Here is a 14,286-nt window from a genome sequence, read left to right on the forward strand (position 1 = left end):
TGGTTCTTTGATGGTCAGAAACTGGATGGAGTTAAGTTATTGCAACCTAGGTTTCAACATTACCACCATGCTCAGTATGACAAAGGGGTTTCTGAGCATTTAGCAACCAACGGAAAGAAAGCAGCTGTGCAATGAAACATGTTTTATTTGTTGTTTTTTGGGGGGAGTGTGTTTTTGTGTGTTTTTTAAAATACAAGGAAATGACTGCCAACTCTTCCTTTCAAATATCTGATCCTAAGATACAACCCATTTTTTTTTGTATTCCTGAGAAATTTGGGGGTTTAACAAGCTAGATCGTTTATGTTAGCATGCAAAGACATTTTAGGTGTACCCAATCAGAATCCTAAACAAAATGGTAAATGGTGGTTTGGGAAGGTTTTTTTTTTTTTTTTTTTCTAAATAAACATTAATACTTCTATATCAAAGTATTGATTTCAACTGTTACAACGTGACAATGAAAGACTACCGTACAAGGCTTATTGAATATTACTTGAATCAGACAAAAGTAGGAAAACGTGTTGGGCATCCAAAGTTAGAGAAATGTTATGTGAAACAGATTTTATTCTTTTTAACGTTCATTTGAGCAGAGACATGTCGATTCCTCTATCAAGGAATGATCTGGCACGCTTAGAAATCGTGACAGATACGAATTTTACGGATCATTCAAAACAACATTCAAAAGATGTATATATATATATATATATGTATATATATATATATATATATATATATATATATATATATATATATATATATATATCTATATATATCAATGATAACGGCACACACTACCTATAGTGTCACTATTTCGCAAATAAGATTTAATGTACTCCCACTCAGTATGAATGTACATCGGTATAGTGATTCTAATCGAGTTACAAATTGCCCTTTTTGCACGTTAGCAACTGAAGACGAAAGCCATTTCCGTTTTGATTGTTTCTCTCTCTCTCTCTCTCTCTCTCTCTGCGTATCTATATATATATATATATATATATATATATATATATATATATATATATATATATATATATATATATATAATGTCTAAAGAAATAGATCACAACTCCCTTGCGTGTGTTGCTCCGAGTAGCAAATGTCCATCGGCTGTATAGTCTGTCTAGATAGGTCTTCCATTCAGTGAACGAAAGAAAAACAGTTCCCAACCCAGTTTAATGATAATAATAATATTATGGATCTCTTAAAGTTTCCTGTAACTAAACATATGTAAGGATATTTACATAATTATGCTCAACCTACTTTATAAATAATGAAACAGATTACGTGTGCATTCTTATGTGTTTCTATAGAGACGATCAAAATTATCATTGATGCATCAAATTGGGTAACATTTGCCTATAGATTACTTTACATTGTTAATTGAATTTATGAGTTCCGATTCGAAACCTCCTTTCTACAGGAGGATCCTCCTTTTGCAGTGTGCAAATGGTGGTGATCATGATGCACATTGTCCCTGTCTCTCATTGTCTATTTCTTCCCTTCACTATTTTACATGATAATAGATCTGTCTACCTGTCCCAATTCTAAGCTCTCTCTCTCTCTCTCTCTCTCTCTCTCTCTCTCTCTCTCTCTCTCTCTCTCTCTCTCTCTCTCTCTCTCTCTCTGACATGGCAAGAACAAAAAAGACTTTCGGAATCAGAAACATCCTGGGGAATTTTGCCGTCTCATCAGACAAATGGAGCAGTGTGTCATTAGCAAATAAGATAAGACACTTTCTTCCTTTCACCCTCCCTCCAGAAAGTGAAGAAGGGCGGAGAACCAGATTACCGTCAGCTGAACACGAGAAAATAGCATGAGTTTGCCAGAGATATTACGCTGTTCAGCGGAGTTCACCAAGGATCCCACAAATACGTAGAAGACAGTCCCAAGGCATGTCCCCTGAATGATGAACTTTCCGTATGGTCATAGGCTGTCTGTGTTTCCATGTGGTCGTTGCCATTGTAGAGGTCCACATGATGACAGCCATTCTTCTGTTCCACGCTGTCTATGTTTCCACACGGTCGTTGCCATTGTAGGTGTCCACATGATCACAGTACATAGACATTTTTCACACAGAGAAATATGTTGTGATAAAAAGAAATACAAATACAAATACAGCCATTATTCTGTTCCGCGTGGTCATAGGCTGTCTGTGTTTCCATGTGGTCGTTGCCATTGTAGAGGTCAACGTGATCACAGCCATTCTACTGTTCCGCGTGGTCATATGCTGTCTGTGTTTCCATGTGGCCGTTGCCATTGTAGAGGTCAACGTGATCACAGCCATTCTACTGTTCCGCGTGGTCATATGCTGTCTGTGTTTCCATGTGGTCGTTGCCATTGTAGAGGTCAACGTGATCACAGCCATTCTACTGTTCCACGTGGTCACAGACATTTTTTACAGTTCTGTATGGTCACAGCTATTATACTTTTCAAAACGAGCATACCAATTATTCATTCCGACATGGTCATAGCCATCCTGCTCTTCCAGATGTTCATAGCCATTCTGCATTTCTACGTAGTCATAGCCATTCTACAGTTCCACACATTTCCACATGGTCATATCCATTCCACAGTTCCACGTGGCCATAGCCATTCTACAGTTCCACACATTTCCACATAGCCATATCCATTCCACAGTTCCACGTGGCCATAGCCATTCTACAGTTCCACATGGCCATAAGGTTTCAACAGTTCCACACAGTTCCACACGGTCATAGCCATTCTACAGTTCCACACAGTTCCTCACGGTCATAGCCATTCTACAGTTCCACACAGTTCCACACGGTCATAGCCATTCTACAGTTCCACATGGTCATAAGCTTTCTACAGTTCGACACAGTTCAACACGGCCATAACCATTCTACAGTTCCACACAGTTCCACGTGGTCATAGCCATTCTACAGTTCCACATTCCACAGTTCAACACGGTCATATCCATTCCACAGTTCCACATGGCCATAGCCATTCTACAGTTCCACATGGCCATAGCCATTCTACAGTTCCACATGGTCATAGCCATTCTACAGTTCTGCATGGTCATAGCCATTCCACAATTCCACATGGTCATAGCCATTCTACAGTTCCAATTGGTCATAGCCATTCTACAGTTCCACATGGCCATAACCATTCTACAATTCCACGTGGTGATAGCCACTCTACATTTCCACATGGTCAGAGCCCTTCTTCAGTTTCACGTGGTCATAACCGGAATCAATGACGACGTTTCGCTTCCCATCATTGCACGTGCTGTAATCGTCATGCGGGTTGTTGCGCACGTGGTCATAGAACTTGAAGTTCGTTCCGCCATCGTCAGCCAGCGCTTGTTGAGGGTCGTCCCTGTGTAAGGTGTTGTACTCATCCTCCACATCATCCCCATCCTTGTTGGCGCCGTTCGTCGTTGTCGAAGGTGTGTTCATTATGTTGTTAGGGTCAGCAAGCGTGCTCCCATCTGAAGAGTAGGATCTGTTTTCTTTGGCTGGAGTTGCGTTTCCAGCAGGTTTTCGTTGCGCAGGTTTGGGAGTGATGTCTGGTTTCTTGGGTTTCTTATTCACCTGGCAGTACACGTGGCTTGGCCATGGCTCAGGCAGAACCTCCACTGCCCCCATGCCTTCACTGCCGACGGCTCCGGGACCAGGCTGACCTGTTGTCCTGCCTCCCTTCCATACCTGGGTATAGGTGTAATCTGTCTCTGGCTCAGGAAGGCTCCGAGGAGAGTTGATGTGATGGTAGTCGCCGTTCACAGGCCCTGGTGGAAGAGCTGAGTCCAGAAAACCGCCAGCAGTGATGCGATGGTAGTCGTCTTCTCCAGGACTCTGAGCGTTTTCGTCGACTGGGTCAGGGACCACCTCGTAGGGGTCTGTTTCCGTGATGAGGATGTCTGGCGTTTGGCATTGTGCTAATAAGGAATAGTCCCCGTCTTCAAGAGGAATGGCAGGAGTGAATTGTGGGGCGTGGTTTCCAGTGTAGTCGTTGTTCTTTGAGGGGATTGCTGGGATTTTGTTCTTTGGGGGAGTTGCTGGGTTTTCATCTGGAAGGAAGAATACATTAGCTTTTTTTCTGGGCCTGAATCATGACAGAACTTGTCTAGAAATATATAATAAAAAGGAACAGACACAGAAACACAGACAGAGGGAGAATGAAACAGAGACAGCCAAAGAGAGATGGATGGATAAAGATGGTGAATATGTGTATGTGTGTGTGTGTGTGTGTGTGTGTGTGTGTGTGTGTGTGTGTGAGAGAGAGAGAGAGAGAGAGAGAGAGAGAGAGAGAGAGAGAGAGAGAGAGAGAGTAGAAATAGGACAGCACATCAGCCACACACGCAGTGAAAATGGAACAGTACATCAGTGAAACTAAGTGCAATACCTCAGCCATATACACAGTGAAAACATGATGTAACATCAGCATTACATACAGTGAAATAGGACAGTACATCAACATTACATGAAGTGGAAAAAAGGCAGTACAACAGGACTACACACCGTGAAAACAGAACAATATATCCGCCTTACAAACTGTGAAAAAAGACAGTACATCTGTCAAACAGTCAGTGAATATGATACAGTTCATCAGCCATTCATGGTAACAGGACAGTAAATCAGTAATGTATACATCGAAAATTGGACAGTATATCCACCAAACACACAGTGAAAATATGACAGTACCAACCTGTTTTTATGTTCATCGCTGTGGCCGTCCTTTTGCCTTTATTCCTGAAATGTACAGCAAGAACCACAGTAACTGACTGATTCATAAGAACACGAAATCGTGAATTTCTGATTGCAGCGAGATAGAGAAAGATACAAGAGACAAATAGATGGATAGTCACATACATAGACAGATAGACAGACACACACGTCGGTAGACAGAGAGAAAGTGTTTGAAAATGTGTGCGACATCGCTGAAAATGAGTGTATGTACTGCGGCTCCGTGTGTGTTTCTTCCTCTTGTTCTTTTTGTTGTTGTTTTTGTTCTTTTTTTTTATCTTCTTCTACAACTACTACTATTACTGCTTCTTCTTCTTCTTCTTCTTCTTCTTCTTCTTCTTCTTCTTCTTCTCATTATTATTATTATTATTATTATTATTATTATTATTATTATCATTATTATTATCATTACCATCATCATCATTAAGATCAGATGATGACGATGATGATGATAATGAACAGCATCATCACCATCAACATCATTATCGTCGTGATGATGATGATGGTTATTATTATCATCATTATCACTGGTGTTATTATTGTAGTTGTTATCATCATTACTTGCATAACTCCTGAGTATCACTCATACTTCGACTGATGCTATAAACCACAAATTAATGGTTTACCCTTTCTGTTGTCGACGTCTGCGTAGAACGATGATGACAGCAACAATGACGACAACGGCGATAATGATAATGGCAGCTGCCACACCCCCTGCTATTGCCCCAGCATTGGAGTCCTCTTGTTGGTCCTGATGAGCCCCGTTTGTGGGCTGGGTTGTGTTTGAGGTTTCTGTAGCTGAGAGAGAAATAACACAACTGAAAGTAAGACATACGGGAAGGATGGAAAGAAGGATGGACGGATGGAAGGAAGGAAGGAAGGAAGGACGGATGGATGGATGATGGATGGAAGGAAGGAAGGAAGGAAGGAAAGAAGGATGGATGGATGGATGGAAGGCAGGAAGGAAGGAAAGTAGGAAAGATGGAAGGAAGATAGAAACATAAAAAATGAGAAACCACACCATGTATATGATAATGATAATAATAATGTACATTTATATAGCGCCCTTTCTCTCTGAGAGCTCGGGGCGCTTTACATGAAAGAAAAATCTTTCAAGTTATACAACACATTCATGACCACTCTTTCTCAAAAAAACACTCCCCCTTCCCCCCCCCTCCCCTCCAAATCACACTCTTCCCCTCCCACTCTACATAAATCCAAAGTGAGCTGACATGGGTGGTGTTGGAGAACAAGGAAACTGAGAGTACTTATAGATAGGTTTTAAAAAGATGAGTTTTTAGTGATGAGCGAAAAGCAGGAATAGAATCAGATGCACGGATATGATGAGGAAAGTTGTTCCAAATGTTAGGGGCAGCAAAGAAGAAAGAACGTTCACCATAGGTTCTTGTATTGACACGAGGAAGTTCCAAAAGGTAACAGTCAGAGGAAGAGCGGAAATTTCTTGAAAAAGTGTATAACACTGATAAAGTCAGAAAGATATGTAGGTCCTGCGGAGTGGAAAGCAGAATAGCAGAGACACGCAACTTTGTATTTAATCTTCGCTTCAATGGGGAGCCAATGTAGAGTGCGGAGGTGAGGAGAAATGTGATCAGTACGTGGGACTCTGAGAGTCAGACGGGCAGCATTGTTTTGAAGTTTTTGAATTCGCTTAAGAATATTATGTGGACAGTCTGTGAGAAGAGAATTACAGTAGTCGATTCGTGACAGCACAAAAGCAGATATAAGAATTTTAGTAGTTTCAACAGAAAGGTATTGACGGATAGAGTTTATGCGACAAACTTCGCAATTGACTATGCGTATCAGATTTACTACCTGAGCATGCATGCTGAGGTTTGAGTCAAGAATGACTCCAAGGTTCCTTGCTGATTTAGAAAACTGAACTGTGGCATCGCCAACCACAATGCAGGCAGAAAAAGAAGCAGATGTGAACATTCTTACAGAGGAAATAATCATAGCTTCAGTTTTGTCATCATTCAACTTTACTTTGTTGAATGTCATCCAGGATGTAACATAATTATACAGGAACTCGAAATAAAAGAAAGGGCGAGAAGGAAACGAAAGGAAACGAAGGTTTTATTCAGGAAGAGACAAAGGCCTATCACTGACCGGTTGTGACACATGTACAATGTGACATAGGAGTTATATAAGAAATAAACAAACTAGCACAAAAAAGAAAAAAAAAATAGGGATGCAGACAGAAGAGAGAGACATGGAGAGAGAGTGAGACAGAGACAGAGAGACAAAGACAGAGAGACAGACACACGCACACACAGACACAGACACACAGACACACACACACACACACACACACGCACACACACACGCACGCACGCACGCACACACACACACACACACACACACACACACACACAAACATACACACACAAACATACACACACACACACACACACACACACACACACACACACACACACACACACACACACACACACACACACACACACACACACACTGATATATCTAGAATCTGCTCTCATTTACTTGTGGCAGTCGTTTGTTCGTTCGTCGTGGCTGACGTGGAGTGGTCCTGACTGTGTGATGAACCCTTCAGTGTCGTCCCCGATGCAGTGGATGTTGGTGGTGAAGACACAGGACTTGTACTGACAGCTGCTGATGAGGATGGAATGGAGCACTGTGTGTCTGCTGGTGGCTGGCTGAGGACTGATGGCCTCACCACGCTGTTGGAGGAGGACGTCACGGCGGTACTCGGGAAAACAGTGCAAATTCTTGTCCTCTGATGTCGGGAGAATTGTTTGACCGTCACATTGACCTGTCCTGTAGAGCTTGGCTGTTTTTCCCCCTTGAAGAGGATCTGCAAACACACACACAAAATCGAATGCATTGCATTGCATTAAGCTCAAGTGAAATTGCCCTTTTCGCGGATAATGTGTCGTTGGGGAGAGCAGTCCAGATTTTAAAGTGAAAGTCGTGACAATGAATAATAGTGATGACGGTAGTTCTGGGCATGAGAATCGTGTTAACAATAATAGTGATAATAGCGGTAATGATAGTAGTAGAAGTAGTAGTAGTTGTAGTAACAATGATGATGATTATTATCATCATCATCATCATAATGCTAATATAATAGCAATAATAATATTGATGATGATGATGATGATAATCATCATCATCATCATCATCATCATCATCATCATCATCATGAGAAGAAGAAGAATGATGTTGATAAGAAGAAAAATAAGAATGATGATTATGATTATGATGATGATGATCATGATAATTGTTCGTTTTCAAAAAATAACAATTATACATATTATTATTATTATTATTATTATTATTATTATTATTATTATTATTATTATCATCATCATCATCATCATCATCATCATCATCATCATCATCATCATTACTATTATGATTATAGTTGTTATTGTCGTTATTTTGTTGTTATTATTATAAAATCATAATTATAATAGTATTCATATGGCACAAACTCACAATATATATATATTATATCTGTTGGGGCTTAATAATAAACTATTCTTGACCAGAGAAGTGGACGTGATTCCCCAACTGTGAGCCTATACTGATAAATTGTAATTTTGGGGGAGCTGTTTGATATGACGAAACAAAATGTACCCCCTTTCACAGTATTCCATCTCTGCTTCAGCATCCAGAAAACAGGATCACATCAGTATTAGTGTACACCCCCACCTCTGTTCAGCCGGGGGGAGGGGGGGGGGATAGTACATAACAAGATACAAACATAAATCGAAAATCATACACAAACACATATACAGTAGAAATTAGGATACATTCAAGAGCATGTCAATATAAAAACTTGTGCATACTCACACATGCACGCACTGTACACACACACACACACACACACACACACACACACACACACACACACACGTATGAACAGAAGCTGCATATTACATGTGGATGGGGCTGATGGTTATGATGATGGATGGAAATTTAGAAAATGTTGTAGAATTACCTTGTATGCTGCACGAACTTGTAAAGGACACACGCCATTGGAGTTCACCCATGGAGTGGAATATCTCCACACTGCCACTGTCCTGTTCTCGTCCAGCAGTTGAACAGAGACTGTCAAGTTAGAACCGATGGGCAGAGTACAAAAGAAGATCAGACAGTCCATTCCGTTTGACTCCGTTGGACTGATGAGTGGTGAAGTCCACTGTATTACGTCACCATCCGATGCATAACTCATGATATGTATATCTGTTACCAAAATGTCAACTGGTTACCATTAGGATGAATCACCGATATATCAGTCATGATAATGTATTACACAATGGCTCTTTTAACGATTATTTATACCAAAATTGATGTAACCATCTGTGACATAACTTTCTTTGTATGCTTGCTTGCTTTGGGTTGCTCTTAATTTGAATATATATCGCGATGTATCAACGTTGTCATCATCATCATTGCCCCATTATATAGGGAACTTATAAGCCTATAGTGCAGTTTCTTATAGCGTAAGCTCTCCAAGCTACATAATAATAAAACACGCAAGCAAACGGAAATAAGAAAATGAAATGAGAAAAATCGAAATACTTATCCTCAACCTCCTCCCATCCCCCCAAAATGTCGCTTGAAAGCAGACAGTGGTTAAATGTTGTAGAGATACTGACGGACAGACAAATGAACACATAGTGACAGTATAACGACCATACTACATCAATGTAGTGTATGGTTGACATTTCTTGTGCTTGTAGTATAGCTAAGTGTTGAGGACACTTGACGATTGGTCAAGGTTCAGGATTTAATATTACGTCCCTTTCTTTAGGGTAAGGAAATGTTATGTTCAGTTATAATCAAACTATCTTAAGTAAGGCGTGACCAAGCATGCAATTTATATTCCCTTTCCGTCTGTCCGTCGGTCGTTCTGCTGCTGCTGCTCTCTCTCTCTCTCTCTCTCTCTCTCTCTCTCTCTCTGTGTCTGTCTGTCTGTCTGTCTGTCTGTCTGTCTTTCCCCTTTCAAGTTCTTTCACCGTATTTCTGAGAGACATATTTACATCCCACATTATCATCTAATTCCTAGTCAACCTTTCTCCTCTTTGTCTTCTGACACGCAAAATGCAACATCATTTTCAACTCTTTAACTGACTAATATAACATTAACGAAACAAACAAAACGCAACAAAATGATAGATACTTTTGATAGTACATTTTGGGATAGTTTAGGCTACGTTGCACATCTTTTTTTAAATATATAATTTACTTGAATTTGAGTTTCCTGCTTGCAAAAAATGAGTGTTGTTGTCTTGTGCACATATACCTGAATACACGTGTCTGCGAGCGCAGCAGGGTTGTTACGTGTGTGTGTGTGTGTGTGTGTGTGTGTGTGTGTGTGTGTGTGTGTGCGCGTATGTGTGTGTGCGTGTGTGTGTGTGTGTGTGGGGGGGGGGGTGGTTGTGTGTGTGTGTGTGTGTGTGTGTGTGTGTGTGTGTGTGTGTGTGTGTGTATGTGTACGCGCGCGCGAGTGTGTGTGTCATGGGGATTAATCGAGGCTAGCCCTGAATAACCTCTGAGTAAAACTCCGTAGAGATTAGATTGAGGGTTTTACACCAGATATGTTAATACTTTTCTTCAACTCAAATTACAGTGTCCGTACTTTAAGAAACTGACCGGAATGCTATGGAGAGTTACCTTTGAAACGTGATCACACAAAGGCGAAACAACAGAAAGTTATGTTCAGTTGTAGTTAAACTATCTTATGTAAGGCTTGACCAAGCATGAAATTTATATTCCCTTTCTGTCTGTCCGTCTGTCCGTCGGTCGTTCTGCTCTCTCTCTCTCTCTCTCTCTCTCTCTCTCTCTCTCTCTCTCTCTCTCTCTCACTCTCTCTCTCTCTCTCTCTCTCTCTCTCTCTTCCCCCTCTCAAATTCTTTCACCGTATTTCTGAGAGACACATTTACGTCCCACATTATCATCTTATTCCTAGTCAGCCTTTCTCCTCTTTGTCTTCTGACACGCAAAATACAGTATCAATCACCATTTTGAGGTTGTTTTCTTTTTAAAAAAAAAGAAAGAAGAAGAACAACAACAAAGATAAATATATAAAATAAAATAACACGAAAAGGTCACTGAGCAAGGGTTTCTGATAAAGGATTACGTACTGGAGAAAAGAAAACTTAAAACAAGAGACTGGGGAATTTCAGAGGGTTTGTTTTTTTTTCTAACTATTATGGGGACGTTGTGGAAAATTCGATTCTGCTCCAGTGTTCAATAGTGACCTGTGTTCAAGTCTGTGTTTCGGCATGGTGTTGTGTTCTTGGTTAAGGCACTTTATTTCGACTTCTTCTCAATCTACCTCGGTTGGGAATATTGAAATGGCGGAAGGAGAGGTCTGGTCTCCGCCTTCCTGTGCCGATCCCCAGACAATTAATTCAAATAAACAGCTCCTATAGTAGCGTTTTATTGGAAACATTATCGAATTATATCAGGATGAAATGATAAGTAATAGCAGTACACAAGTATAGTCAGATAACATTGTACGAAATATGTTGTTCAGTATAAAATCATTCCTACCTGACCATGTGCACAGTCCTGGATCCACAGAGACAGAGAACACTTTCACACGGCCTGCTCCTCCTCCTCCACCGTACGCTCTGAATATGACCTAGAAACAGAAAACGAAAATGATGTCATCTTCCATGCTATTCAAGAGAATCGGTTTTCTAAAATGTTTCATAGATCCCATTGTCCAAATCACATCACCAAGGTTATATGTCAATGAACTGGAATGATTAGAGAAGGAGAGAGAGAGAGAGAGAGAGAGAGAGAGAGAGAGAGAGAGAGAGAGAGAGAGAGAGAGAAGACAAGACAAGGGTTTATTTGTTAGGCCTCCGGCCAATAACAAAGGAGTGGGCCACTAACAAAAATATTACAAAATGAATCAAATAGTGTGAAAAGAGAGAGAGAGAGAGAGAGAGAGAGAGAGAGAGAGAGAGAGAGAGAGAGAGAGAGAAAACACTGAACGCTGAACGGCTTTAATGACTCAGGCCAACAGCCCCTATCATGTGTGAGAATATACATAAAACAAACAAACAAACAAACAAAAAAACCCGCCAGATTTCATTCAAAAATGCCACATGTGCATTATAGTCAGTCATCATACAGACACACACCCACACACACACACTAACCCTTTACACAATAAAACAGGAATCCAAACATACTCTTTCTCATACTCATCCATTCACACACACACGCGCGCACATACATACCCCCCCACCACCACCACCCCCCACACACACATCCTAACACACACTCAAATTCACACTCTCACACACACCGTAGCGCGCGCACGCGGACACACACACACACACACACACACACACACACACACACACACACACACACACACACACACACACACACACACACACATTCTTACCCACACTCTAATTACACATGCCCGCATATACACTCACACATCCACCCTTCCATACACAAACACACCCACGCACTCCCACAGACACATACTCTACGTGTGCACACTTGCACGCATGCGTCTCAACGCACGAAAATAAACACATGCATTAACTCGACTGGAAACGATCACATTGCATACTATTCGAAGTGGGTCTTAAACGCCGTGATAATCATTCTAGTGCTTTTCTGCTAATGCTCTTTTCCTAAAGGCCTGAACAACGAATTTTGACAAACTAAATAACTGTTCTGGGGAGTTAACATTAAATAATTTAAAGACCGTTTTATCTGTTCCAATATAAAGGGTGAAACAAGGGAAATACGTCCTACGGATATCAGAGTAACCTTGGCAATCAAACAAAAAATGAGTTACTGATTCTGGCTCCTTAGCAGAGAGAGAGAGAGAGAGAGAGAGAGAGAGAGAGAGAGAGAGAGAGAGAGAGAGAGAGAGAGATGATTCATCATGCAGTTGGAAGCTTGTGATATATGTTATTAGTAGTGTAGTTAATGCCTCGTCCACCTCAGTCGCCACTAAACACCACCAATATTTCGAAAAAAAAAAAAAAGGAAAGAAAATTAACCACACCCCTTACCTTTGCTATGTGTGTTGTAGCCTCGTTCTAGACAGGCACCTAAAGAGAACACACACACACACACACACACACACACACACACACACAAATGCATACACACACACAAATACACAAACACACACACACAAGCGCGTGTGCTCGTTCACCTACCCCGTCATCCATTCAGGCACACACAACACAGACAGACAAAGAGAGAGAGAGAGAGAGAGAGAGAGAGAGAGAGAGAGAGAGAGAGAGAGAGAGAGAGAGCTTTCCATACTTTTCCATACACCCCTTACCTTTGCTATGTGTGTTGTAGCCTCGTTCTAGACAGGCACCTAAAGAGAACACACACACACACACACACACACACACACACACACACACACACACACACACACACACAAATGCATACACACACACAAATACACAAACACACACACACAAGCGCGTGTGCTCGTTCACCTACCCCGTCATCCATTCAGGCACACACAACACAGACAGACAAAGAGAGAGAGAGAGAGAGAGAGAGAGAGAGAGAGAGAGAGAGAGAGAGAGAGAGAGAGAGAGCTTTCCATACTTTTCTAACGCCAGGATCCACATCCCTCTCCACGTCAGGCCTGATGTTGTAACCAGCAATGTTGTTCGATCTGTTGAGGACAGTACTGATCCCTCCATCCCCATGGTCCAGGAACACATCCAGAGCAGCAGGACGTTCTCTGCTATAGGAGAACTTGAGACATGAGTGATGGGTGACGTGAAGCCATGGGGACTCCAGGACTGAGTAGTAATAGTCACTGCTAGGACAGGTACCAGGACTTTTCTGCCCGGCTTGTACGTGATCTGACACTAAAATAAAATAAATATATAAATAATAATAACAATAAAATAAAAAGCAAAACAAAAAAAAAACAAAAAAAAAAAATTAATACACACACGCACTCACACACACACACACACACACACACACACACACACACACACACACACACACACACACACACACACACATAGTGCGGGATTTTCTTCTGGAATATCCATCTTGAATGCAGTACTGCAATGAAACACATTCACTCCCACGTCATTCAATATATTTATCAGTTATCTCCTGATATGGTTGGGTCTTGCTTCCTCTTGCTTCATGTCTGATTTCTTTAAAAGCTGTATTTCTTCGGAACAGCTTCATGAGCAAATGCATATACTATTTACTAAAGAGCTCCGTACTCTCATATACGGAAATTCAGAATATGCATTGTTTTAAAATCACTGCAAATGGTTCTGTTCTTCATGACATAAACGCAATAGCATTTTATCTTCTTTTTTTTCCTTTCTTTCTTTCTTTCTATGGTAATACCTGGGTTAAACCATGAGAAAAACCTGACAATGTTACAATGCCGTATCTGATGACGTGTCTGTCCCGTTCTGTTGGTTATAACAGTTCTATCGCCATGCCTGGGCATTAGAAAGTCATCAGCTCTCTGCGTGCTCTCTTTCTATGCTCTCACTGTGATAGAATGTGCCGAGACAGAATCGGTTGAGCGTTGGCC

General features: G+C 41.1%; 1 protein-coding gene across 1 annotated transcript in view; it reads left to right on the plus strand.

Annotated features, from left to right (window-relative positions):
• Positions 1-14,286, plus strand: part of LOC143301395 (uncharacterized) — a 53,094-nt gene that overhangs the window by 10,866 nt on the left and 27,942 nt on the right. The gene's annotated exons all lie outside the window — the stretch shown is intronic.

Source organism: Babylonia areolata, chromosome 27 (genome assembly GCF_041734735.1).
Source record: "Babylonia areolata isolate BAREFJ2019XMU chromosome 27, ASM4173473v1, whole genome shotgun sequence".
NCBI lineage: Eukaryota > Metazoa > Mollusca > Gastropoda > Neogastropoda > Buccinidae > Babylonia > Babylonia areolata.